Source organism: Stegodyphus dumicola, chromosome 5 (assembly GCF_044657685.1).
Source record: "Stegodyphus dumicola isolate Sdum_Otavi_A_Nest chromosome 5, ASM4465768v1".
NCBI classification, from domain to species: Eukaryota; Metazoa; Arthropoda; class Arachnida; order Araneae; family Eresidae; genus Stegodyphus; species Stegodyphus dumicola.
In genome coordinates, this window is record NC_140772.1 from 113,248,351 (window position 1) to 113,274,243 (window position 25,893).

The following is a 25,893-nucleotide window of genomic DNA, read 5'->3' on the forward strand; positions in this document are numbered from 1 at the left end:
TTACGCTCTTAAATACTTTTTTACTATTATTTCCTTTTTATATTAATTCATATTAAAAATATATGCAAAATACACACGATGCACAATATGCCTCGACTATTATGTGTTTATAAAGTGTTATTACTGCACTCCAATAACGGTAACATATTCGGTCAATAAAAGGCTTTTAATAGTTCAAAATTTAGGAAGTCAAGAATATTAAGACATCTTTTGAAAATTAAGCTGCTAGAAGTTAAATATTTATGAAGTCAAGAATATATGTAAATTTTGAAAACATAGGTGCGTGGTGGCGCTCAAACCCACGATCTCCCATAGTTAAAAAAAATCTTAGCTGAAGGTTATTTTATTCCGCACATCTTCATATTTATCGGTTGATTGGTTAAATGAACATGCACAACATGCGAAGGATCTTACTTGGAAAGGACGCCTAAAAGAAATTTTCAAACGTTTCAGTTGGACAATACTGTAAAATTTCTAATATTTAGCGCCCTTATTAAGACGCTGGTGGGTTCTACTTCATACTAAAGTCAATGCTTAAAAGGGGGGCTCATGACGTTGACATATGGAAACGAAAGCCTAGGCTAGAGAGAGTTCTCCATCGATGTAACTGTTATCTGATTCTTGAACGACAAAATAAAATTTGTCGCACTCCTCCATATTTAAATAGAATATTTTTTCATTATTCTTATTGCAAAATAAAAATAATCACAAGTTTCTGAATCGAGCTGACATTTTCCTGAAGTACTGACAAGTTTCAACTAATTGTACAGGTTCAAGCATTTTGGCGACGTTTCAAGAAGTGATTAAAATTAACATAATTAAATACGTATTCAAAGCTAGCAATGTATTGGACACTGTACATAAAAACGTTCGTAAACGAATACTCAATCCATAGGATAAAATCACATAATACAAATTACAAAATTAGAAAACAGCGACCTAACACACATAGCCATAATTGACACCTACAGTACCGCGAAAGAAAGACTAAATAAACAAAACATCCTTAAAACAAAACACAGAGATGACAGACTTTTAGTTGCAAATGTGGGCTTTTGAACGCCCGTCGACCTCCAAGTGAAGATGAATTCGGAAATTATTTCCGTACCTGTAAAGGATTACACCTGCAGCCTGTTATCTCTTTCCCCGATTGGCGATTTTCCAAGTGCTCGTTAGTTCATACTCGGCTGTCTTAATAGCTTGGTGATCGTGCCAAAATGTCAAGGCACTTCCATTATTTAATACTTGAAGAGTACAAGAAAATGACTATAAGTGGTAATAGGGAGGATATAAGTAGAGATTTTAATCAAATGGGAAGACCAACATTTGATGATTTTAAAGAGCCTTCTCTAAATGAATAAAAAATTTCAAAAGCGACTAATCTATGTTTTTAACAGCCATTTTCACTGCACTTAAAGCAAGGTCTTAAAAATTTATTGATTGGAACAGATTTTAACAGTTACAGTCAAATTTAGGTACAGAATGATCAGAAATTTAGGTACAGATTAGGATTCAAAATGATAAAAATTAATGTTCGTTCCCTTGAAGTTATACATTATGCAAACCCGGAGTTCACGAATGAGAAATATTTGGAAATAAAGTATGCTTTTGGGGTGAAATACAGGATCTTCGATTTTCAAGTCAGATTTGACAATCGATACAGCATATGGCAAAAGTGCCTCACTTCCCTCCCCAAAATTCCACTCGCAAAAGAAACGATTTTCAGTCTGTCAATCTTAGCTTAATGACGAATTATCAACTATAATTACAGATAATGTGCCATGGGGACATTAGAAGGTTAGAAATAAGACGTCTGGAAAAATTCATTATGGTCATATCAGGAATCAAACACAGGTTCTTCCACGTGCCACGCCAATCTACTAACCATGATACTATACGAGCTTCATAGACTATCAGGTTAATATATATGAATAAGTTTACTTGCTAGCTAATTTCTCTGCTTGGTTAACAGCAGTCAAAATATAAAATGCCTTATGCATTTTATATTTTTACATATAAATTAGCACACGCATAAATTAAGAAATAATTAAAGATATTTTTCAAATATATTTCATTTTCAAATATATTTTATCTTACGATTTCACTTATTTTCCGATTAGGCTAAAAAAACTATAAGGCATCTAATGCACGTTAAAAGTAGAAAATAAGAGTTAATTGTATCTCAAAACTACTTCATATGTCTAAAATCGGATGTTGCATATAAAACGCTTCTATAAAGGATGTTGAAACTGCGCCTTATAAAACGCAAACGCAAATTCATATTCGGAAGCATAAAGTAATAAAAACGCTTTTTAGCATTAACTATTCTAAAATTATCTTTGATTGCTTTACATCTTATAAATATGTACTCTTCATCTGAAGCAGATATCGAAATTAGAAATTGACAACTGCCTATATACTATATGGAAATTTCAATATGGAGGTAGGATAATTAGCAAAATTACTTTTATACACCAGAATTTTATGCTCTAAACTACTCTTGATGTCTCAAAAGTTTATTGACTTCCATTAATGAAACGTCAGTACAACGTGCAGTTGAATTTTACAATGTCATAAAACACAAATGAATAAAAACATGTTTCAAAAAGTACTACATCTTAAATAAAAGTTAACATTACAAAAACCAGCAGTGATCAGTCACATCTAAATGCTCTACTTATCAATCTTATCAAGAGATTCCATAAATCTACTGAATTCATTCAGCATCCGTAAACTGTATGTCTTAGAAACGGATACTGAGCTTGATCATCAAGACCGTATCTATTCAAGGCGTGGTTCGTATCGAATTTTCATAAACTAATTAAACTACTTTGTACATAATAAAGTTGAGCAAAAACAAACATGAAACGATACATAGCGGATCAAATGACATGCTGTGGTAAAAACAACACATTGCCGAGTAGAAAACTTACTAATTACTTCTAACATAAACTGATAGCACTGCAAAAAAGAAAACTGAAATCATCCGGAACTTAAGAAAGACAACGAGCTATAAGGCCACATATTTCAGTTCAGCTATAAGAGCATATAAAAAAGAAAACACAATAATTAGTGCCGTGTATCATTAATTAATAAATGTAATCTGATCGTATTTACTACTTAAGACATACATACAACGGCCAAGTCGATAAAACTGCTCAATCTGGCAATTCGATCCATGTTCACATACAAGTGAATGGAGTTGCACTGTTTATGATGCTATCTCCATAACTAATGTGATTACAAACGAACTCCCTCTAGAAAGTCTTCTGCAAAGGCATCCCTGTCTTTAGTACCTGCCTAATGTGGTTTGTCTTATCTAGTAAATCCAAACTATTATGATTGAAAATAATACACGGGATCATCGAGAAAGACGACCCCGACTTCAAACAGTTTCAGTTGAACAAGTATTTGAGACAGTTATATAAATTCATATTGAAATTAAACACGAAAGTCCCCCCTCCATATAATTAATAAACCTCAGTAGGAGCTCCACTGGTTGTCTTACAGATACCAAAATGGCAAGAAAATATTGTTACAAATTTTGTATTTAGTTAGATATTTTTAGTAGAATTATAATTAAAATTGCTGTGTTTGTTCATCTACGTACAGTGGATTATTCATGGTGTGAGTACCGCAACGGCTGCTATTGTACTTTATCGAAAGTTGTCAGGTCATGAATTGTTTCCTGAATATCACGCTTTTTAGCATTATTATTATTCCACACAAAAAAGTCCACTGATGTTAATCAGGACTCGCAAGAAGCCAAAGAAAAGAAACGGCCATACCAATCCACCATGGTCATTACTACAGAACATAATGTCTACACATGCTAAGGCTGCTTTTTTCACTAAAGCCTGAACATTTTCTATTATTTTCGAATAAATATTAAGACTGAATTAATGTAAAGTACAAACAGCGATTTAAAATCCGGCTTTTATATCACTAAACTGCGCTTGATACAGTTGAAATTACAATGATCGATTTAGGGTGACACTATATTTCAAATTTACCAACCAAGTAAAATAGGACAACGAAATGTCATTCGAATGTAATCCAGAATTCTTCTAATTAGATACTTCTAAAACCTTTCGAATTAATCACGTACCTTATATAACACTGGCTAAATAATATAAAGCGAATTTATTCTTTTAGTGTCCAATATTTTTATCGTAAGATTATCACCACCTTCGTATTAAAGTGGCAAATTTATAATTTTTGATGATAAATTTTACTAGCAATTTTTACTACTGAAGAAATAATAAAGCAAAATCCAGTAATTATTTTCCAAATGAAACGAAATGAGTAACTTTCCACTGCGAATTATTTCTTAAAAATTTCAAAGGTTCATAAGTAAGCGAAGACATGGCTTTAATTAGTTTGATATGTTTCTAATTATTCCACACGAACACATTATTTTACTAATCACTTTAAATTTAAATTGAAAATGTTCAATAATAAGGGGCAGTTTAAAAACATTCCGACAGAAAATCATGCAAAAGACTATTGTATAATGAACAGTATCTAAATGGTAGCATGGAAGCCTGATAAAATCAATGTACAGTTTTTTAAACTCTTCGTCAGTCATGGATCTGACTAATGTAACATGTATTTTAGTATATTGTTTCTGTTTCAAACTTTGTCATTATTTTTAATTATGTTTAATTAAAAAACTATAGAAGACAAAGGCATAACCCATCTAGTTCAATATGTCATGTTTTATGCATGTCTTAACTGCTTGAAAATCTGTTGCACAAACAAAAGAAATAACCACCCCCCTGTACCTTCCCTTGCTAAGTAACTTATTCTCACCAACACCCAATTCGATTTCTTGCTTTCAGCGAGGAAGACCATTTGGAAAATGGGGTAGTCGTGATACATGTTCCATCAGCTCCTCGGCCGCCTCGGACCGCTGCGGTCAACTCAACGGGGAAGTTAGACTCTGATTAACGAAAGGGAGGAGGGAAAAAATTGTCAGTGCCATTCTACAGCCCCCGGGGGGGAAATCTCCGAGTAGAATAAAAATGAGAACGATGCGTTCATCGCATTCCAATGGCATAAGCCTCACTCGTTCTGAGAACGAGAGACTGGCTCAGTACTGGATGAGAATATGCAAGTTGAGAGCACTTGAAATGTGAGCCACTTTGTAAAATGCTGCTTAAGGAATGTAATTTACACTCATATCCATAAATTAAGGATAATGCAAAATCAGGCAAAGGAAGAGTTAAAAGCAATACAAATTTGACTTATTTGTAAAGCTTATTTATTAAAAAAAAGGTAAAGAGCAAAAAAAGATGCTGTATGTTTGATATTATTAAAAAAATTAGCGATTTTTTCTCCCTGGAGCAAATTACAAAAAAAAAAAAAAAAAAAAAAAAAAAAAAAAAACTATTTACAAAAAAACCAATATTACATGGTTGGTAGGATTGTTAATACATTATATGTCTCCAAAACGATGCAATACAGTCCGTACAACGCCTAGATATGCTGAGTATCAAATTATCGATCTGATCTTGGGGGATATTACACCACTCAAAAAGCAATGCTCTCCGAAGTTCCGGTAGACATGTAGGAGGAGGTTCACGGGCTGCAACTCGTCGGCCAAGCATGTCCCACACGTGCTCTACTGGATTCAAGTCCGTTGAGAATGCTGGCCAGTCCATACGGGTGATATCCTCCGATTGAAGGCATTCGCTTACGATGTTTACACGGTAAGGACGGGCGTTGTCATCCATAAACACAAATTGTGCGCCCATGGCGCCCCGAAACAAACGCACATGTTGTTCCAGAATGACGTTCCGATAGATTTGGCTTGTCGTGGTTCCAATTTGAACATGCAGGTCAGTTCTGGAACCCAGAATAATTCCACCCCAAACGAGCACTCCTGCACCACCGTAACGATGTCGTTCAATGATGTTTTCTTGGTGGTAACGGGTACCTGGAGCCTCTCCATATGAAAGTCCGGCGAGAATCAGACTGGAAGCTAAACCTGGACTCGTCGGAAAACATCACACAAGCCCACTGTTGCGGTTTCCACAGTGCATGCTCTCTACTCCAGGCTAACCCTCAGGCGACAGTGAGTTGCAGTAAGTGGAACGCATCTGACAGGTCTACGAGCATATAGACCAATCTGCCCTAAGCGTCTGTACACAGTCTGCCTTGAAATTGTCGTACCAGTGGCTGAAGAGAGCTGACGAGACAGGTCTGAGGCTCTACTCCGCCTGTTTCTTTTGGCAGTAACTGCCAAATACCGGTCCTCATTCGGCGTTGTAACTCTGGGGCGACCTGTGCTGTAACGTCTACTCGCATTACCATCATCTTGGAATCGTTGTCCAGACGGCCGATAATTCTACCACGTAAAAAATCATCCAAATGCGTCCTTTGTGTCATAACTATTCGGTTATTGTACTGAAATACTTATAAAGCGCCTGCGAACAATTTTACTTCTTTGCTTGTATTCCTTATATATCACTACACTCTCGTCATTGTGACGTACCATCGGTGTCATCTTTTTACTTCCTGAAATTTGCATATGATTCTTGAAGATGTGTGTAGTGATTTTACAGGTGATATATTTATTTTAGAGTTCGACTTACGCGTGACTCCGAATTATCCTTAATTTATGGACATGAGTGTAAATACTATTTCTGAAATAGCTCAGAGTTCTGAAAAAATAAAATGATAACTGAAATTTAATTATGCAATAACTATTTACATGGCATTACCTAAACATATCAATTGAAACAGAATATTCAGTACACGTACAAAGCAAAATGCTTACAAGTACAATGCAAAATGCTCAATAGACGATTTTTACTTCCTAAGATTTTTCAGTTTAAATTTAAGTTCAGATTGAAATTTTCAAAAACAAATTTCGTATCATAAAAAGCATTTTAAATATTAACATTTGATGTAAAATATGAAGATGATTTTCCTAAACAAACGATGATTCAGATGGTCCACATATTTTAGATACAAACTTTCGAAAAGTAAATCGGAAGTAAACCATATGAAATCAAGTTCAGACTTAGAAATCCTGGAATAGCAATGTCTGTCCTTGACACATTTTATAAAATATCCTATTTTCTTATCACAAGGCGGTTGCTTACCTTTTCACTCAAGACATTTTTAATTCATTCAAAAAAGCAGCACTTCGAAGTAAGTGATAGTTGAAAGCGATCTACCGTACTTATTTAGTTATTTATTTATTTTTTAGATGTTAAATTGGTTGACTTTTTAGATTTTAAATTGGTTGACGTTTTAGATGTTAAATGACTGAAATTAGCTGTTTTTTAATCGGTTCGTTTTTCCGTCAATTTATCGCAAGTTTGAAAATGAAAGCTTTCGAATTTTATGAAACTATTATAGAGCTACGAAGTCGCTGAAATTAAATTTAAAGGAATTAAAAAAATTAATAAACATAGTTTATTAAAAAATGTGCTATTTTATTGTTTAATGATAGGGGAAAAAATTCTTCTCGAAATTCGATATTAACTTCATTTAGATTCCTTTTCTAAGAGAGATTTAGCCCATCAGAGGCCGAGTGGTAAAGTCGCTGAACACTAGTAGTTCGGTCCGAGGTTCTCATCCTGCAAACGGGCTGGCTGCATGAGTGGTTTCGTGGTTTTCCCCATGTGCAATGTGTATACGAGGCAATCTGCCTTAGAAAGTCCTCCACGAAAGCATTCCTTCCCTTAGGCAGATAGCCCTCGAGGCTTTGCCATAATCACACACATGCACACTAAGAGAAATTTACTTCCTATTCACTTCTCCCCATTACTTTTATTTACTTTATTTTATTACAGACTGCGAATACTAAAATCCATTCTTAAATTCATGAAAATGCTTCTTGAAAAGGCTGGTGAACTCACAAAACAAAAGACGACTTAACTGGAGAATTAAACTCAGTTCATTTCTAACTTGAAAAGAATCAAATAAAGTATCGTCTAGATTCTTTTTTACCGATTTCTTCGCAAAGAATTCATTGCTTGTAAATAATCAAGGCAATATTTATATATTGAACGCCGAATTTGTTGTTAAAGGTCTTAGTTTGGAACTTTTAATTAGTAATACAATAAATCTAGCAGAGAATTGTTATAATGGCTTATCACCAAGTATAGTTGCATTTTAAGTATTACATCGATGACAGTATATGCAGTCTAATATAAATTCATCAGGAAAAGTTTCTAACTTTAAACGGTTCTAATAGTATTACTACTACTATTAACATAACAGCAAAACGCAGATTTTCCTTCTGTATTTTATTTTCGGTATTTTATAGTATTTCTTTGAAAGAAAATCGTGGAAGCGCAGTATTATTTCTTTTCTGGAAAAGATATCGCACTTAAGAAAAATTCCACTATTAACCTGAAGAGTCTAATAATACGCGCTATATTTAATACATTGAGATATATAATATACTAAGACCTTGTAATTTTTGCATAATGCAGATCGTCAATCCCGTTTGCAAAAAAAAAAAAAAAAAAAAAAAAAAAAAAAAAAAAAAAGGGGGGGGATTGTTAAATAACATCTTTCGGCTGATTAAAATAAAGTGCAGCTAAATATTCTTTCAAAATCATAATAATTATCTTCACTGTTGAATTGTTGTTAGCACTTATAAAAATTAAACAGTATAAACATAATTTAATAAAATGAATAATATAGTGATTCACCCATCATCAAAAGATATATTACTGTTATAATTCTAGATAAGAACACTAAGCAAAAGCTCAGTACTAACTTGTGATCTCAATACTAACTTTCTGGAATATTTTATTACTAAACTGCCTCATATCTAGACTTCTATAATTAGATCTTTGCTCGGAATAACTTCTCAGTTTCGCTGCATCTAAAAATAATAAGGAAATGATAATTATATGAAGAAAACCCTTCTACATTAAGTATCTAAGAATACTCATTTTTATGATGAATCTTTTCCGAAAATAGAGCTCTGTGACACATACTGCTAATAATAAGAAATGCAGAAATTTCTTTTGAAGTTCATTATTTATAGAATAGGTAAAATAGCTCGCTCAGTTCATAACACTCAGCTACAAATGAGCTCATTTCAATTTTGAATAGGCAACTAGTGACTCATTCTCTCAAGGAATGACTGCAGACATGATAATCTCCTGCTGAGTATAAAAAACATTACGAAAGTTATAGCCCGCCCATTGACATTGTAATAACACAGGATGTCCAGACAAGCGACAAGATTACTGCAATAGCATGACAGTAATATAATTACAAAATGACAGCTATATATGAATAGCCTATTCTTTTCCGGTTTACGAAGCCGTTCCCTAATCAAGAAGATCCACACGACATCTTCAATATAAGGTGCCGGAGGCAGAATAAGACAAGGCTGCTAAGTCCATGATGAGGACGTTTCAGTGAGCAACGGGTGGTAATTAAGTTTATCAAACTCGGTGAGGACATATTTCAGATAGTTATTACATTCAGCTCTTTGATGATTAGGTACTTAACACTAGGGCGTGTTGCAGACACTACGTCAGACTACCTATTAGAGTTTTGGCTTTTACTGCTTGAGTCAGTGTAAAGCAAATTCTTTGCACGATTGAAGAGACTACGTATTTTTCCAATACACATGGCTGCTTTCCAGACGAAGTCTCTAATGTTTGTTTTAAAGGAATCATTTAACCTGCAAGATCTAATTTTCTTGGCTAATATAAACTGCTTCTAGACCTATTTGAAAGTCTGCTAGTTATTTATCGTTAGGACTGAAAGATGAATACAACAGAGGAAGGGTGCCTTTTACTGAACTCGGTTATTTATAGACAGCACAGTCTTTGTGCTTACAAATCCACTATCCACTTGTGGCGATAAAACTAAAGGTAATGGTGAACTAAATTTAAAGATAAGCTAGTAGTTCAAGACTACACAAATTGACTTAACCTAGCAGGTTGACTCAGAAACCAACACCGGTGTGATATTAAATTTTAGCGTCAAGAATACAAAGCCGAGATTTAAATTCGAAACAGCTGATAGAAACAACAACGTCCGCACTCAATAGTAAAATACGCTCGACTAACCTTTTCGCTGCTTCAGTTTAAATACACTCTCTTTCACCCTAACTCATTTACATACCGAAAAAACGCGAGAGAAACAAGACATGACAGAAGAAGCAAACAAATTAAAACAACTATTAGTAAAAATAATATAAACCTCACAGACCCATCCAACATTCGAAAACCTTCGAAAAAAGCGTTATATGGATAACGCTCACTTGTTCCCAACCTGATGCTTTGGCGAAGATTCTAAAATATAAAGGTACGACTTTGATTTTAGCATTTAATGTATCTGAAAATATAATTTGGATGTTTAAGTTAAAAGCTGCTAGTTTTTAAAATACGTAAATCTAATAACATTAACTTTTCACCAGCTAGAAACTGGAAATCGAAATATTTGATATCTTTATTTTAGTTATAAGATTAAAATATCTGTCATTTCTTTTATTTTACTGTGAAAAATATTTCTCTGAAACATATTTTCTATTATATTTGTTTGTTAAGTAGGCAAACCATTCAAGGGCTCTTTATCTAAGAACTGAGATGCTTTTGTGGAGGATTTTCTAATGGAAACTGGCTCAAAAGGTTACACAAGGGGTTAAAAAAAAAACGAAAATATACATGCAGCCAACCTATTCACTGGCATCCGAAATTGGATAAAACCAATCTGTTAAAGAGTGTATTTTTCTCATCTGTAATTTTTTTTTTTAATTTCAAGATTACAAGTCCTTTTTTATGTTTTATTTTTCTTACAGTAAAAATTCAGTTAAAGCATATTTAAAATTTTAAATTCATTTTCTGAAAGAGATTATTATACTTATTGCAATGATCTATAATTTGATGCTTTACATAAATTTAAGATAATAATGGCAAGCTGAAAATTACATTGCTCTTCTCGATACTTTTCAAAATTTAAAAATTTTGAAAAATTTTGAAATACCTTTCTTAAAAACATTTTTGAGAAAAGCTTAAAAGGTAAAATATTTCTAAAATTTCGCAGCTAATTTGGCGCCCCTCCTTGCCGTTCACCTGAGGCAAATGGCTTATCTAAACAGTAATAAATGCTTTCTTAGTTTAAACTACTTTTATATGCAGTAAGATATATTGGCTGTTCCAGCGAAATTTTCATGTAAATATATTAATTCACTTTCTTGAATTGGAAGTAAGACATATTAACAACAAGGGGTAGAACAGCGCTCTTCCCAAACATTTTCTTTTTTAATAAAAAAAGAAATTAATTCTAAGACATCGAAGTCATTTTTTTTATAAATGCATTTAGCCAAATGCTTCAGTTCAGCTTTTATTAATAACTGGGAAATTTTATAACATATGATTCAAAATGTTATTACGAACTAATAGATAAATTTATATATTCATAGCCATTATATTCAGGACATATAACAATTAGCGATAAAAATATACATTTATTGGTGTGAAATCAAGTTTTAATTGCAATTGGATTAAATCATCTTTCCTTTTATTTATTTTATATTATGACTATATTGTTTAATAATATAAATCTTGTCCTGTTGCTATACAAAAGACTAGCTCCGATTTCGTCAAGTCATTAAACTTTTTACACGTAATTACAATTACAACCAGTATGAAAAACTGACGATGTTAATACAAAATTATAAAATTCAATAAAAACCCAAATCATGTGCTGTAGAGACATTAAGATATACTTTTTTTTTTGGAAGCAAGAGAGATTGAAAAATGAATAATGGCCTTCGCCAGGAATCGAACCACGGACCTCTGGAATAGCGGCCCAGCGTGCAGAACCACTACACCACGAAGGCACGCTAAGGAGGCGAGAGAAATACCTTATAGTACTTTTTACTTATCACTTACATCTCTGCTCATTACATATTTACAGAAGCTTCAATCCAGGAATCATTAAAATACGCATGCTAAAACACAAAATATCCCAGAGCAACCACTCAGAAACATGATGAAACGCAAACATAGAACATTAATCAAAATCTCTTAATAACGGATATATTAGCTATGATTATCCGGACAGTCCCATCTTCTTTCACAACCCACGAAAATAACCCTGGAAGGAATAGGAAAGAGTGAATGTTCTGGGAAGGGTAAAAGGAAAAAAAGAATTCCCCATATGTATTTTCTGTCCACGTATCTTCCAGAAGATTATGACTTCCAAAAGAAACGTGTTGGAAAGAGTCCAAATATAAGCATTAAAGAGTTTATTTTTGTAATGTCAAGTAAAGGAGGGGGCTCGGGTAGTACTTTGAGCTAAAATTAGCATTTCAGTTTAACTCCAAAATTTGGCGCTGCATACAAAGATTTTTTTAAAACCTTTTCAAAAATAATAAATACGTCAAAAATTTTCTCTATCGTCGACCACTTTTGCAATACCTTAGATATGACTGAAAACCCGATACCTCGTTTCTTTTTATAGTACGATTCAGGGAGACGAAGTATTTAGATATTTTGCGAGTCCCGCGTTCGAGTCCCGAATATATAGTTTGTGTTCGTGCCCTAGCTTAAAAATTTCTAAGCAACCATATTAACTTCACTGGTTTATTTAGCAGCAACCATTACAGCATGGTTGCTGGCAAACCATGCTGTAACAACAGTGCATGCTGTAACAAATACAGCATGGACGGTCTATATGAGTACACAAAATAATATTTCAAAATTTGTACTTATTATGGAAATGTACCTGTTAATATGCCATTTTTCTTTGCGAAGAAATTGTTACGGCTATATCAGAAAATATGATGCACAATCATACCACAATTATAGCAGAATAGTAAAAATTAGTAAGATGGGATACTTCATATTTTTAAGGGTGACGTTGCTCAATGCTCAACATTTTAATCGTCAGGTTGGCCATGAGTTTAGGCCCCTGGGTTAAGATTGCTGAATGCAGAAAGTTCGTTCAGGATTCAATTTTAGGCGAACGGTTTGACTACGTGGTTAGTTTTATAGGTTTTCCCATGTATCCCTTAACCAGATAGCCCTTGTGAGTTCTATCACATTCAAATAACCAGTGATAGTCAACCTGGTCCCTACCGTCCACTAGTGGGCGATTCAAGCTTTAATGGTGGGCATTAGCGGCTTTTGTCGATTCGAAGATAAAAGTCTGTTCTCCAGCGTGCAGCTTTCTTCCGTTTCCACATAAGGCTTTTCCACTTCTCTTATGCGTTGTTCTGTGACTATAGAGCGCATAATATCACATCTTAACAAAGTGTGTGCCTAGTTTTACCGAGAAATATTTTTCTCCTTTTCCTATCGCTGAAGGACTCCTAGCCGAAGCCAGTTTCGCTGGAACACATGTCCCGGCTGGCTACGAGAGACATAAATTTTCTGTCTCATAAATATGCACAAAATATAAATAAATGGATAAATTTAACTACATATATATTTTTACTAAGCCTCCACTCAAAAAAAAAAAATTACTTTGCGTTTAAGTAAATTAAGTTAATGCGTTTCGAATTAACTTTATTTAGACAGTAAAGAAATTTTACTATTATAAAATAGGCGGTAGGTATGACTACTCCTGAAATGACCTCCATGTTCTCGAGATGACTCTCCTCTTCTGCGTTCTTCATGCTCGTCTAACGTGTGATTTTTCGTTAGGATGCTGCATGGAAGGTTGTATGCTTTGCCATATTATCTGCTCCAAGTACCACTGGGCATCTCTCCTGGTGAAAGTTCTTCGGAAATGTTGAAACAAAAAGTGTAATTTTTTACAGGTATGCTTATAAATACGTCTACTTCAAGATGATGGTAAAAGTTTTATAGTCAAATTTTTTTTGAAAAATTTATAAAAGTTATTTAAAAATAAATCATAAAAATGGATGAATTTTATCTGGAATAAACCTGAATTTCAAAATGTGAAAGGAAGAATCAAATCAAAAAAAGAGAGTTTAATAAATATATACCACACTCAATCAACATTGAGGAAAGAATTTTGAGAGCTAGTTTTTTAAAAACTACTGGTGCGATTTTTTATAAAACTTCGTAGTTTGGCGTATATTGAGTCGTAGAAGTGAAATACAGAAAAAAAATTAGTATGTCATTTCAGAAAAAGTCCGATTTTGTGTCAAAATACCTATATTAGAGCAATGCTATATATAAATCTAATCCATATCCTAAGTCGTGCTTTCGAGACATGAAAAACGCAAGTTGAATTTCGTCAATCTGCCCAGTAGAACCGTCCCTTTTTTTCTTTTTTCCCCGCAGTGTACCTATAAGGTGATTGATCTACTTTAAATAAAGGGTGGCCCAGAAGTCACTTTACATTTTGAAAATTAAATAACTTTTTTTTCTATTAATATATTTCTTTTTCTCTTTTCAGAATTAAAAAATATAATCCCTGGAAATTTTTGGCATGGATAAGTTTACAACAGAACAACGAGTGAAGATAATTGAATTTTACTTTGAAAATGGACGGTCAATTGTTGCAACGCAAAGATCGTATATATGCGCCATTTTAATGTTCGACATCCCCCTAGTAGGCCTGCAATAAGGAACTTAGTGACGCGTTTTCAAGGTTCAATTAGTGCAATCTTTAAAACCAGCAGACTTTCAGAAACGAGTAAATTATGCTGTCAGGTTTCAGAGAACTGCAAGAAATGACGATGAGTTTATTCACTAGTTGATCATGGGAGATGAAGCTCATTTCCATTTGAATGGACATGTGAATAAGCAAAAAATAAAAAAGAATTAATTAAATACAGTCATTTAAGAAAAAGTTATTTAATTTTCAAAATGTAAAGTGACTTCTGGGCCACCCTATATTATTTTTTAACACATTTTTCTAGGGGTAGAATACTGGTTTTTCGAAACAAACCTTATAGTTCTAAGGGTTTCGTGAGTTGACAAAGTTTGAAGACTATTGCTTTACATGAAGAAACACGCAAGGGGAATGTTATAATTCCTTACAAGCTAATTCCTACATTAAAGCTCAACCTAGTTATCTTTTTTTAACTATACTTGCATGCTACTAATAAATAAACACAAATAACCGTGTTAAGAAAAGTGTAAAATCTGATAAAAATATATTTTCATAACTGCATTACTGAATGGAATGAGTTTCACAAATGATCGGCCATTTCAATACAACGACGCCTAATATCACTTCTCCAAAAAAATTACATATATATATATACCAAAATAAAATATATGCGCGTAACACTCAGAACCATCATCCACATATATTTATTTACCTCGGCAACTATTTCTTTTGGATTACATCACCGCAAGTATTCGATATTTTTTATTTCCCAGAAAATGACATTTGGAAGAAGAAAAACCGTATCTTACTAGTTTCCGTCCAAAATTCCACGAATGTCAAGGATTATGATGACTTTCACCAGGATTAACTTTAAAGAAAAATTTTCTCCTCCCTGGACACTAGCCAAAAAAGAAAAGAGCTTATTTTTGCAAAGCTGGTGAATGTCATAACGTCTGCTGGAGCGTCTAACTTTATGACCTGTTTATGAATAGGCAGAGAAGGCTTACCAGAGGAACACGAAAATGCGGCTGAAATAGCGATCACATTAAAACTGTTCTTTAAGCCCTTTCTTTCCTGGACAGTCTCTGCGGGTTGAAGTTATTTGTAGCTTGTCTGGCTTCGGAAAATATAGCGGTTTGAATCTTTTTTCTTCTCCCCCCTCCTCCTTTTTCCAGCGGTGAACCGCTTCAATCGTTATTGCTAAGTGGAATTGCTATCTCAGGTGGAACGGCGAAAATGGGTGCACGCTGATGAGCCATTATGAACTGGAAGTTGCAAGTTCTCTTTTGCCAAACACAACTTCTCAGTAAACTGGAACAGGAAAAAAATATGCAGTTTAAATATGCTTTTGTTTATGTAAAATTTAGGTGAATTTCCCATAATTAATTCCACTTGAATTTTTGAATTCAATAATGAATCAGAAGCGCAAACAGAAAAACATAAAGTAGAAAATAATGATAAATAATTCACTATTAATCATGTTCTTACCTATAAATTATCGGTTTTTTGATTGGCATTAGCATCGGTATTTTGGTTAGCTTTTGGTTCCATTGATCAAGTCCTATAATTGCCCAGACAAGAATTCCCACTAAATTATCAATCGCAATTTTGTCGTTTTCAGCAGTCTCTGTATAGATGGCGATATTTTCTGGATTTAGGACCATACTACATATTTTGCCGTCCGTTATTTGGCTGACAATGGGCATCATCACTGCAATGAAAAACTTCTGTTATATCATCTTCATTTAGTACCACTTCCCCAGAAATTCCATCAATAGGAAAATTGTGGTTTTTTTCTGCAATATCTGGAAAGTTTCAAACTCTCGGCTATCATCATAAAGCTTAGCTAGCGTCTACTATACACTGTTGGAGATGTATCATGAGGTTTGCGACTAAAGACATATTGTTCCGCTACATTTTGTCCTGCTTCCATCTCACGCTGAAGAAGTTAAGCCTAAATTATATTAATTTAGTTGTTTATTATACTTAAGTCTATTTGTAGCACATGCCTAAGGCTTATCTGACTTCCGAATACGTAAATTCCCACATATATTTAAGGATGTTCAGGACCGGCACTAGAAGTTTTGAGGCCCGATGCAGTGTCTACGGGTCGGAGCCTCCCTAAATTCTAAAAATTTTCCCACCCCTAAATTTTACGTAAGTAATTTCTTAAGGTGCAGCATGTTGATAGCACGTGGTGATGAAATCAAAACATAATAAATAATTAGTAATGGGTTTACTTTATCCACGGTCCTTTTCTTACCAATTTCTCATTTTAAGTTATCAAGAGGACTTTCACATGTAGCTGTACCTCCTCCTTAAATATTTTACAGTTCCCGCTTAAACAAATGATGCATGAGGATTTGAATAACTAATTTAATTTATGAATTTTTCATATACTAATTTTTACATCTAATAAATATAAAAATACATATAAAACTTAAATGTTACGTAACATATATTTAAAATTATTATGCATATTAGCTCTGGAATACAAAATCTAACATAAAAAGAAATGTCAATATTTTGTCTTCACATAATACAGTATTAAATTAATTTACTTAAATGTGCTGAAAGGCTACCGTACCATGGCGAAGATTCTTATAATCGTAATCTTTAATCTAAAATGGCCAAGGTCTTCATTTCCATTCCAAATTTCAGCTATCCGAGGGGCCATCAGTACACTTTTAACTTTGTTTTCTTTACATTACACTCAACTCAGAATCATTTTTGACTGCAACTCATATTTACGCTCTGTAGTTTCTTATTTTATTATCCTAAATTTCTTATATTTTGTAGGATTATGTTTTTCCTATTCACATGAAACTATCCTTCTCATCATATCGCATATGTTATTTTTTTTTGTAATTTAATAGAATATGGTGACGTGAGATGGATTTATGATCTTGTTGGCTTTGCTTTAATTGCTAATAACAAGATAACAGCATGAGTGGAGGAAAAACCTTCTTGCTATTCTTTTAATTCTCTTAGGTAAGAGAACACAGTATATCTTATTTCATTTTGCTAATCACTTTACGAATTATGTTTTTGTTACTTTACATAGCTTCACTTAACGTACAAGTAGTTTATAAATCAGTTTTTATTTTATTAGTGATTTTCCTGCAGATTTATTTTGGCTTCAGGCTTATTTTAAGAAGCCAGATTCCGAGTCAGGAAGAGATTAACCTAGCTAATTTCTATTTTTAACCCAACTTTTTTTTTTGAGATGGAAATGAGGATTGGTTTCTAGTTTGCGGAGGAATCTTGATTACATAATACCAATACATATTTTTAAAGAACACTACAGGCTTCCTAATTACATTTTAATGAACCACCACATAAAATTTTAAGTTTCATAATTCATAACGCTACAGCTTTTCTAAATAATTTTAACAGAGTCTTGGTACAGGAGATCTAGCTCTGTAATGCAATGAGAGAGCATTGTAATGTAGTACTGTGATGTTATGAGAGAACTGTATATGACTTCATGGCCATGGATTTATAATGAGTTTATGTCCTGATACGTTTTCAAGTTAAACACATGTGGATAAAGTGTATATTTAAAACATATGAGCATTTTTAATGAAGGTCTTCGCATAATCTGGAAACGTATAAATTTAATATACTGAACCTGCAGAACAAATAATAATTAATCTATAACTGGGCAAAATAATTTATCCAACAACTATTGTATACAGTGTACCTAAAGCGTCTGTCTCCAGGGGCGATCCCTGAATTTGCTGCCCGTCTTGATATACAAACAAATAACAACAAAAATGTCAAATAAATTCTTTATTTATTTTCGAAGAAAAAACTTTAATTCCGACATTTTGAAACTGTATTATTGTTTAGCTTGTTTTTTTATTCGAAGAACCATCCATGACATTGTAGAGGTCAATTTGATTGCTTCATTTGTATGTAAACGATACAGAAGGACATGCTAAATACAAAATATACACTTGGGTAGTTCCAACACCTGTAGCAATTAAACGAAAAGTTCGCTATTTTATTATAATATTTGCAACTTTGTTTTAAGAATTACCCTTCTACGTTACTCTTTCGATTGTTCTAGTAACAGCAGAAATAAAAGACTCAAATACGTCTTTCTTAACAAGGAATTCTTCCTTATTAATGACACTGACACTATAATTTAGTTGATATCTTTATTTTGTATTCAAAAGATTCATCGGGATAAAAAAAGGTGTAACAAAAGTGTGCAGCTGTTGAAATCAGATGGGGAGTTCTTCGAATACATTATTTATCTCCTTCCTTTGTGCATGCCTTCGTCGTGCCCCTTCAGACTCGGCGCGTATTTGAAAGATCCAGGTCGAGTTCTGGTAAGGGCATTGCACATTTTTCATGTCTCCTGCATCAAACAAAATCCTAATGACTTTACAAAGTTACTTAGCGTAAAAAATCTTTTCTTTTCAATTTAATTCCGTAGGGCAATTTACAGTCTTAATTATTCTTCACATGCCTCGAGGATTCACCTAAGTCTCGTAAAATAAGGTTTGCCGCAAAATAATGTCGCTCCTAAAATGAGCCGCCGGGTCAGACCACACCTTCAGCTCTCTTTAAGTACACCACTGACGGTAGAAAGTGTTGAAATCTTAGGTAATTTACTGAATGCTGCTTCGAGTACAAAGTGAAGAACACAGCTATTAACATACGCAAATTGAAAATCAACCAATTCAGCTTTAAGAACGATGGACTGAAATTTATTATTAAACGAGGGAGACCTTACAGTAAAAATAGCCTCAATTTAAGTCTCTTTACAAAACAATACAATACTGAGCTTTGGGTGCATAAGATTCTGTTTCTTCTTTTACTGTAGACAGAATGAACTTTCGCAAATATGAACAAAGCTGTTCTCGAAGAATGAAATTTGTTTGGATTCGAAAATAATTCGAAGCCTCACTTTTTTGGAAAATAAACAACCAAATTCTGAGATTTTTTCCGAAGCAAAATTTGCTGTGCAGGATGCCATACAGTGCTATTGTCTTACTCACAATAAAAGAAAACGAAAACCCGTTCAAACAAGATTGCACACTTATTTTCTTAAGAAAGACACAGCAGAAATCGATGTTGCTGGCCCATCTAAACCTACTAATTCCTTCCACCTCTCATACAGGCTTCTCATAACAAAAAATGCATTGTCGATGAGTTTCTAAAGGGCCTTATCCTCACGTACTAGATCTACTAGCTTCATCCTCTTCCCATCCACAGTGCCTCAGAGACGACAATTCAAACTTATGTCCTGTAAAGTAATTATTTATTTATTTATAATATGGTGTATTTAAAATTTAAACCATATTTTTATTTATTTTAGCATTTTTAATTGCTTATTTGATAATATTTATAGCCTTATACCACGAACATCGTCAGGAGATACACGTAATAATATTTTACGAACAAATTCATGGTACGAAAGTTGCTTCGGAACGTAACTTATTCATAAAGTAGGGAGCGTCTGTACTATTTTAACATAGCAAGTTAAAACGTTTATGCATCTATGTTTCTAGTACTAGGTTAGTACTCTTCCACAAAGAGTAAGCACGTGCAGCCTATATCACTTATTGTTAGTTAACTCGAGAAACTATCAAAATTCTGTTGAATACGTATCCATTCGGCAATCGTTAAATCGGAACATTATTAAGTTGAAGACTGTGCGTATACTTTATTAAGATGTTTTCATTTATGTTCTAAAACACATAATTTCCCATCGTGGAAGCTATCGCCCATCCTTTGGACTCAGGTGATCTAGAGAAGCTGAAACAAACATTTAAACATTTGATTGGATTTTTAAATGTTACATAAATCTCTACGGTCAGTAATTTATCTATGTTGGTTCAAATTGAAAAAAAAAATCATTTTTTTTTCTAAGGGAAAGATGTTATCCAATAAAAGTCTACAAACATGACCAGTAATATACAAGTACTTGGGAATTTTCTGTAACTCTCTTGAATATCTCCACCGTTTTAACAATAATACACATAAAATGTATATCGATGGGATTAGTGTAGCGATGTATACCACTCGACATCCGAACGAGGAATGACGATTTACGCAGGAAAAAGTTTTAACTACCCCCCAACAGCGAACTGTACAAACTCAACGAGCCATTTCGACACATACAATTCCATCGCTAACCATTATACCGATCATACTGGCTACATTCTCTATTTAATTATACCCTATGAAAATTGCAGCTAAAATTTTACTTAGTAAATACTGATCAAGTTAAAATTAAACAGGCAAAGAAAATACATATATATGTATATATATATGAGTACATGAAAATATTTTACTTAGTATAATTTCATTAACAAGTTCTTAAGTTAAAAATACTGTCTCCGAAAACTGAAATTGGTGTAAGTTAAAAAAATTAACTAATTTAAATAATAATACTCTGCGATAAAAGATACAAAATCGGAAAAGATGTATTATTATTTTCATACTCTTAATGATCAAGAGGAAGTAAAAGTAATTTGACAATAATATTTCTTCTTCCTGATAAAATATATACACCATCTAAATTATCTAGCACGAAAGGCAGGTACTTTGGAATCAATCTGCTAATCACTGTACCGATCACATCGGCTGGTATACACGTAATATTTCTGTTGGTACGTAGATAAGAATTTAGCAGATTTAGCTAGTAGGCTAAAGAAGGTGAAACCAGTCACTTTTTTAATCATGATCGAGATGGTTGTAGGAGAGACAATAGCTTGAAGCTACTGCGTAGTAGATGAAATGATAGAATTACAGACAGATGTGCCGAGTTCAATATATAATTTATTCTTAGACACGCGTGAAACATCTTTATAATCACTTCTTAATTTCTTAAAACATATTCTCGATTGGCACAACACAATGGATGCAAATTGCACAAGAAATACAGTGAAGCGAGAGATAGGGCTTAATTAGGCGCAGAAAGTGAAGCGTATTGAACAGCTGAACTTCTTTATAATCTGGAAGTGGCTTATTCAGGCACCAGCAGGCGAAAAAATGAAGCGTATTATGCAACTAGATTTATTTATAATCTCGACCACCGATCAGAGTGACGACTAGTTTATGTACAGAGTGATTCAAAATTATGCGGCAAGTATAAGCGACAAATCACTTATATCGATCTACCTCTAGCAATGTTGGATTCCGTATCCTAGAGTATGGTATCGAATCCTAGAGAAAGCATGAATGCTTGTAAGCAAGCGAACACAGTATGTGCGATATGGGGACATCGAAAATACTAGCGATCCGAAAGTCCTTTCCAGCGTTTCGGATTGTAGAGGAAGAAGGTTGGGAGACCTTAAGATGCGTCCTCCCTACCAAAATAGGGCACACTGCAGAATTTGTGCGATGGGTCTATTCTTGTATGACTATCTGCAAAGTTCTTATGCCTCGCCTACTTCTTGCTGTATCTGAAATTATACCATTGCACATGCTGTGTTAGGAAACTATGCATGGTTTGTCAGGTCTATAAATTCTTTAAGAAATCTTTAGTCGTTATCATTCTATTCTGTTTCTGTATTGCACAATAATAATTAATAATTTGATAAAGAGCAAATGCAATAAATATCTAAAACATTTTCAGCGTTGCCTTTCAGTACTCACGTATCACATTCAGAAGGTATCTCATATCAGTGCTGCAGAAATAGAAAGACAGTGAATGAATTCGAAGAGGGACCTGAGAGAAAAAATCGAAAAATGGACAGTGAAACTAAGAAGGATTGGGAAATTATGTTCTATAAGTTCAATGTTTAGTTAAACAAATTTGATGGAGATGACTGAAATATTACAATCAAAAGTATTTCATTTCGTAGTACGAACTTTTCTGAATCTTAATCTAAGTTCCTTATATCTTATATATGAAACTTAAATAAAAAGTGGACTTAAAATTCCTTCTTTTATTTTGGCTCAGGATTTGTTGGAAATATAAGTAATCTTCCCTTCGCTGACCACGGAAGTCATACTTTCAATACTTTTGAACCAAGATTTATCGGAATCTCTCCTAGAATTCGCAAAAGAGTTGAATGTAATCCTCCGTAGAAAATAAGAGTCTTTCTGAAAGGAGATTCACTAAAAAAATTTTTTTTGCTGAGAGACTTTTGAAGCATACAGAACAACGCAACCGCATGAGTTAAGATACCGATTCCCTGACGGTTGCTTGAAAATTGAAACAAGTACTGTAGAACTCGAAATACCTGCAAGAACGTGGTCATCGTTTACTGAAAATTCTGATGAAATGAAGGGTGCAATTATTAAGACAAAAAATTACGGATCTAAAATATTTCCGAATTCATACGATAAAGCTTAATAACTTCTGAAATCTAATGCTATACAAAAGAGAAAAAAATACAGGTTCATATTTATTTCTATGGTACATCTTTCAATTATAAACAATATGCATAGCAATTTTAGTAATGTCAGATACGTTTTAATGCGAAAGGTTTATCTAATATTGAAATTTAAAAAAAGTTTTAGATTTTAAAGGCCCCCAAAAGGGGTTTGTTAAGGCTTTTGATGCTCTCGTTGAGCTCGCAATCCATCAGTCTGCTGTTATACTCACTCCTACCAATCCCTCCTTTTTTTTATCTTTTTACATTTATTATTAAACATAATTTTCTTCGCAATTATGTCATATACAATTCAGCAAAATTACAAAAATTTTAAAAGCAGCATAGCAGTATACGTTCAGAATTCCCGATGTAAGCCTTAGTGCTGTCATACATTTTTCTGTTTTTTTTTTTCTTTCCTTTCTCTCTTTTTTTTTTTTTTTTTTTTTTTTATTTCTTTTCTCCGATCATCATATCAATGTTTTTCTTACTAAGATAGCTTTACAAAAAATTTTTTGTCTTTTTATTATTAATGTTTTGTGTGTTTACATTATTTATTAAATATCATGTTCTTGGTAATTATATCACATAACATTCGATTCAACAGCTAAATCATAAAATATTTAAGAACTGCATATCTTTAGAATTTCCGATCGACAGTCTCGCACGCTGGTGATAAAAATGTTTTTTTCGTACAGTGTTGCCACTGCTCATTTTGAAGTCGTTGAGTTTGTTAATCAAAAATTCGTTAACGTTTTACAAAATGTGACATAGATCATAACGCAAATTCGAAATTCAAACTTAGGGGTTCCAGGTGCCCATGTTTAGGTGGAGGACTACGTTATTCAAAAGTTGATGGCTCTAAGTACCTTTTTTTTTTCACAATGCGAAAAACATGCATACATTCATGCAAATTCTTCATTATTTACTTTCTTTAAATATAATACAAGGCGATAATATTTGGTGGCAACAATATGAAAAGTGATACGCCGTTTTAGGAATGAACGCAAAATGCCGTTTCGAAACTAACATTCCATTTGGGGCTATGAGCGAATGATTAAAGATAATGAAAACAAATAATTTTGACGTTTCGAACTGAAGACAAATTTGTTAAATATCTTTTAAATAACGATTTCTAATTTCTGCGCTGCAATGTTAAGCATCTGAAGCACAAACATGACAAAAGCTACAAAGCGTTCCTACGGCACAGATGTTAAAATGGACAACCCGTAAAGAGAAATCATGTCTGAAATAATATTCTGTACGAATGTTTCAAGAATATATAAGGAAATTATTCAAAATTACAGGTTAGCCGTAAATACTGCGCTCCTACTTATGCAATAGCTAAGAGATGTTGCATAAATAATATAAGTTTTCAATATCAATTTGCTCATGCAAGACAGATATGAATTTTAGACAGGCAGTTTAAGAGAGAAGTTCCTCTTACATTCACATGAGTACAATAAATTTTTATCAGTGATATTAATTTAATTTAAACATACACTTCACACTCTAAAATTATTCTCATTACGGCCGCATCACTTAACTGAAATAGTATATATTAATTAGTAAGGCTTTGTTAAACCACGAAATGAATATTAAAATTATACACGAAAACATCACCCAGCGTAGTTAAAATCAAAATAATTTCTTTAATTTGTCAATAGATGGCGTACTCTCCCCGGTATCAAAGCTTTAAAAATTAATAACCATATCTCACAAAATTTGCAAAACAAATTTATAAAACTTTTCAGCAGGCTTGAATGACGAAAGCACCAGATAATTCAGTATTCTGCAAAAAACAGACCGCGTTTTATATGACTGAACAAATAACGCGTATTTCTCAGCGAGAGTTTCAAGTTACCGAATTCTAGATAAAAAAAAAATTACTTCCGATATCAGTCATACTTTAAGCGGAAGTTTCATGTTTAGAAGTTTCTGTTAAAAATAGAATCTGTAGAACTTCAAAGAGACATGAAATTTCAATTAGGCGTAATTTAAAAAGAGATGCAATGCAATTTATAGATTTACTTAGAATCATACAAAACCGGGGAGAAATGATCAGTTTCGTGAGTTCATAATTTAAAACGATTTTCCGTGATTAGGTTACCGTTGTAATTTATTAGTACGAGAAATTCAAAAACTACACTTAAATTTTCTTCGTTCCAAATCCTTTCCTGTAGTTTACTTCGTCAACTGCAAAAATTTAAAGGTTAAGAATCTCTGTATCAATACTGCAAGCGACTGCGCTATCAGGCAAGCAAAAAACAAATTAAAACTAAATTTATTAAATAATTATAACAAGAAGTTTATGTACGTACAACGAAGTTTGGGGCAACAAAACGAAACGCATGTTTGTTATGATGAAATGACAATGATGTGATTTGAAAATCAAAATTTTAGTTTTTCTGACCTGATTAATTTCTGTATATTACTCACACATTAAATAAGTTTATTCTATCATAAATAAAATAACTGGATAAAAAATTACATATAATTTTAAGCCACTATTTTGAAAAACATACACATAGCAGAAGTTCACTTCTGTTATTGTACAACTAAATAAATACTTTACGTTTATATCAGGTATAATTTTGGTTGATCTTTACAATATGGTAACTGGTAGTTTGGCGACATTTTGGAGGCGATAAAGGTTACTATCTGGGACTTTGGTAATAATGTGAGCAGTACTAAGTTCCGATTACGCATTATATTTTGTGTGAGGAAAATGAGAGATCATGGGATATGTCATGTGATATTAATGGACGAATTACGGTTCTTGAATCGGAAAAGGGGGGAAATCGGGAAAAAATCTGGAAATTTTGTATTTGGTTTATTCTGTGTTGTGTGAAACAGTGTTCGTGAATTTTTGGATCCCATGGCCGTAACTAAAGAAAAGTTTATCGGACACGTAATCAAGATTCTGAAGAAGATTAGGTAAGTTAGTATTTTTAATTATTTGAGGATATTATTTTTATGCATTGTTCTAAATGTAAGGTGGAAGTAAAGGAATTTGGTATTATTGGGAAAATTGTTATTAGCA

General features: G+C 33.2%; 2 long non-coding RNA genes across 5 annotated transcripts in view; one reads left to right on the forward strand and one right to left on the reverse strand.

Moving 5' to 3' along the window:
* Positions 1–25,893, reverse strand: part of LOC118186347 (uncharacterized) — a 294,871-nt gene that overhangs the window by 50,844 nt on the left and 218,134 nt on the right. The window lies entirely within an intron of this gene.
* LOC118187111 (uncharacterized) overlaps positions 25,590–25,893 on the forward strand; it is a 274,560-nt gene continuing 274,256 nt past the window's right edge. The window contains exon 1 of the long non-coding RNA XR_015041201.1: positions 25,590–25,787. This is a non-coding gene — a long non-coding RNA (uncharacterized LOC118187111). The remainder of the gene's footprint in view (positions 25,788–25,893) is intronic.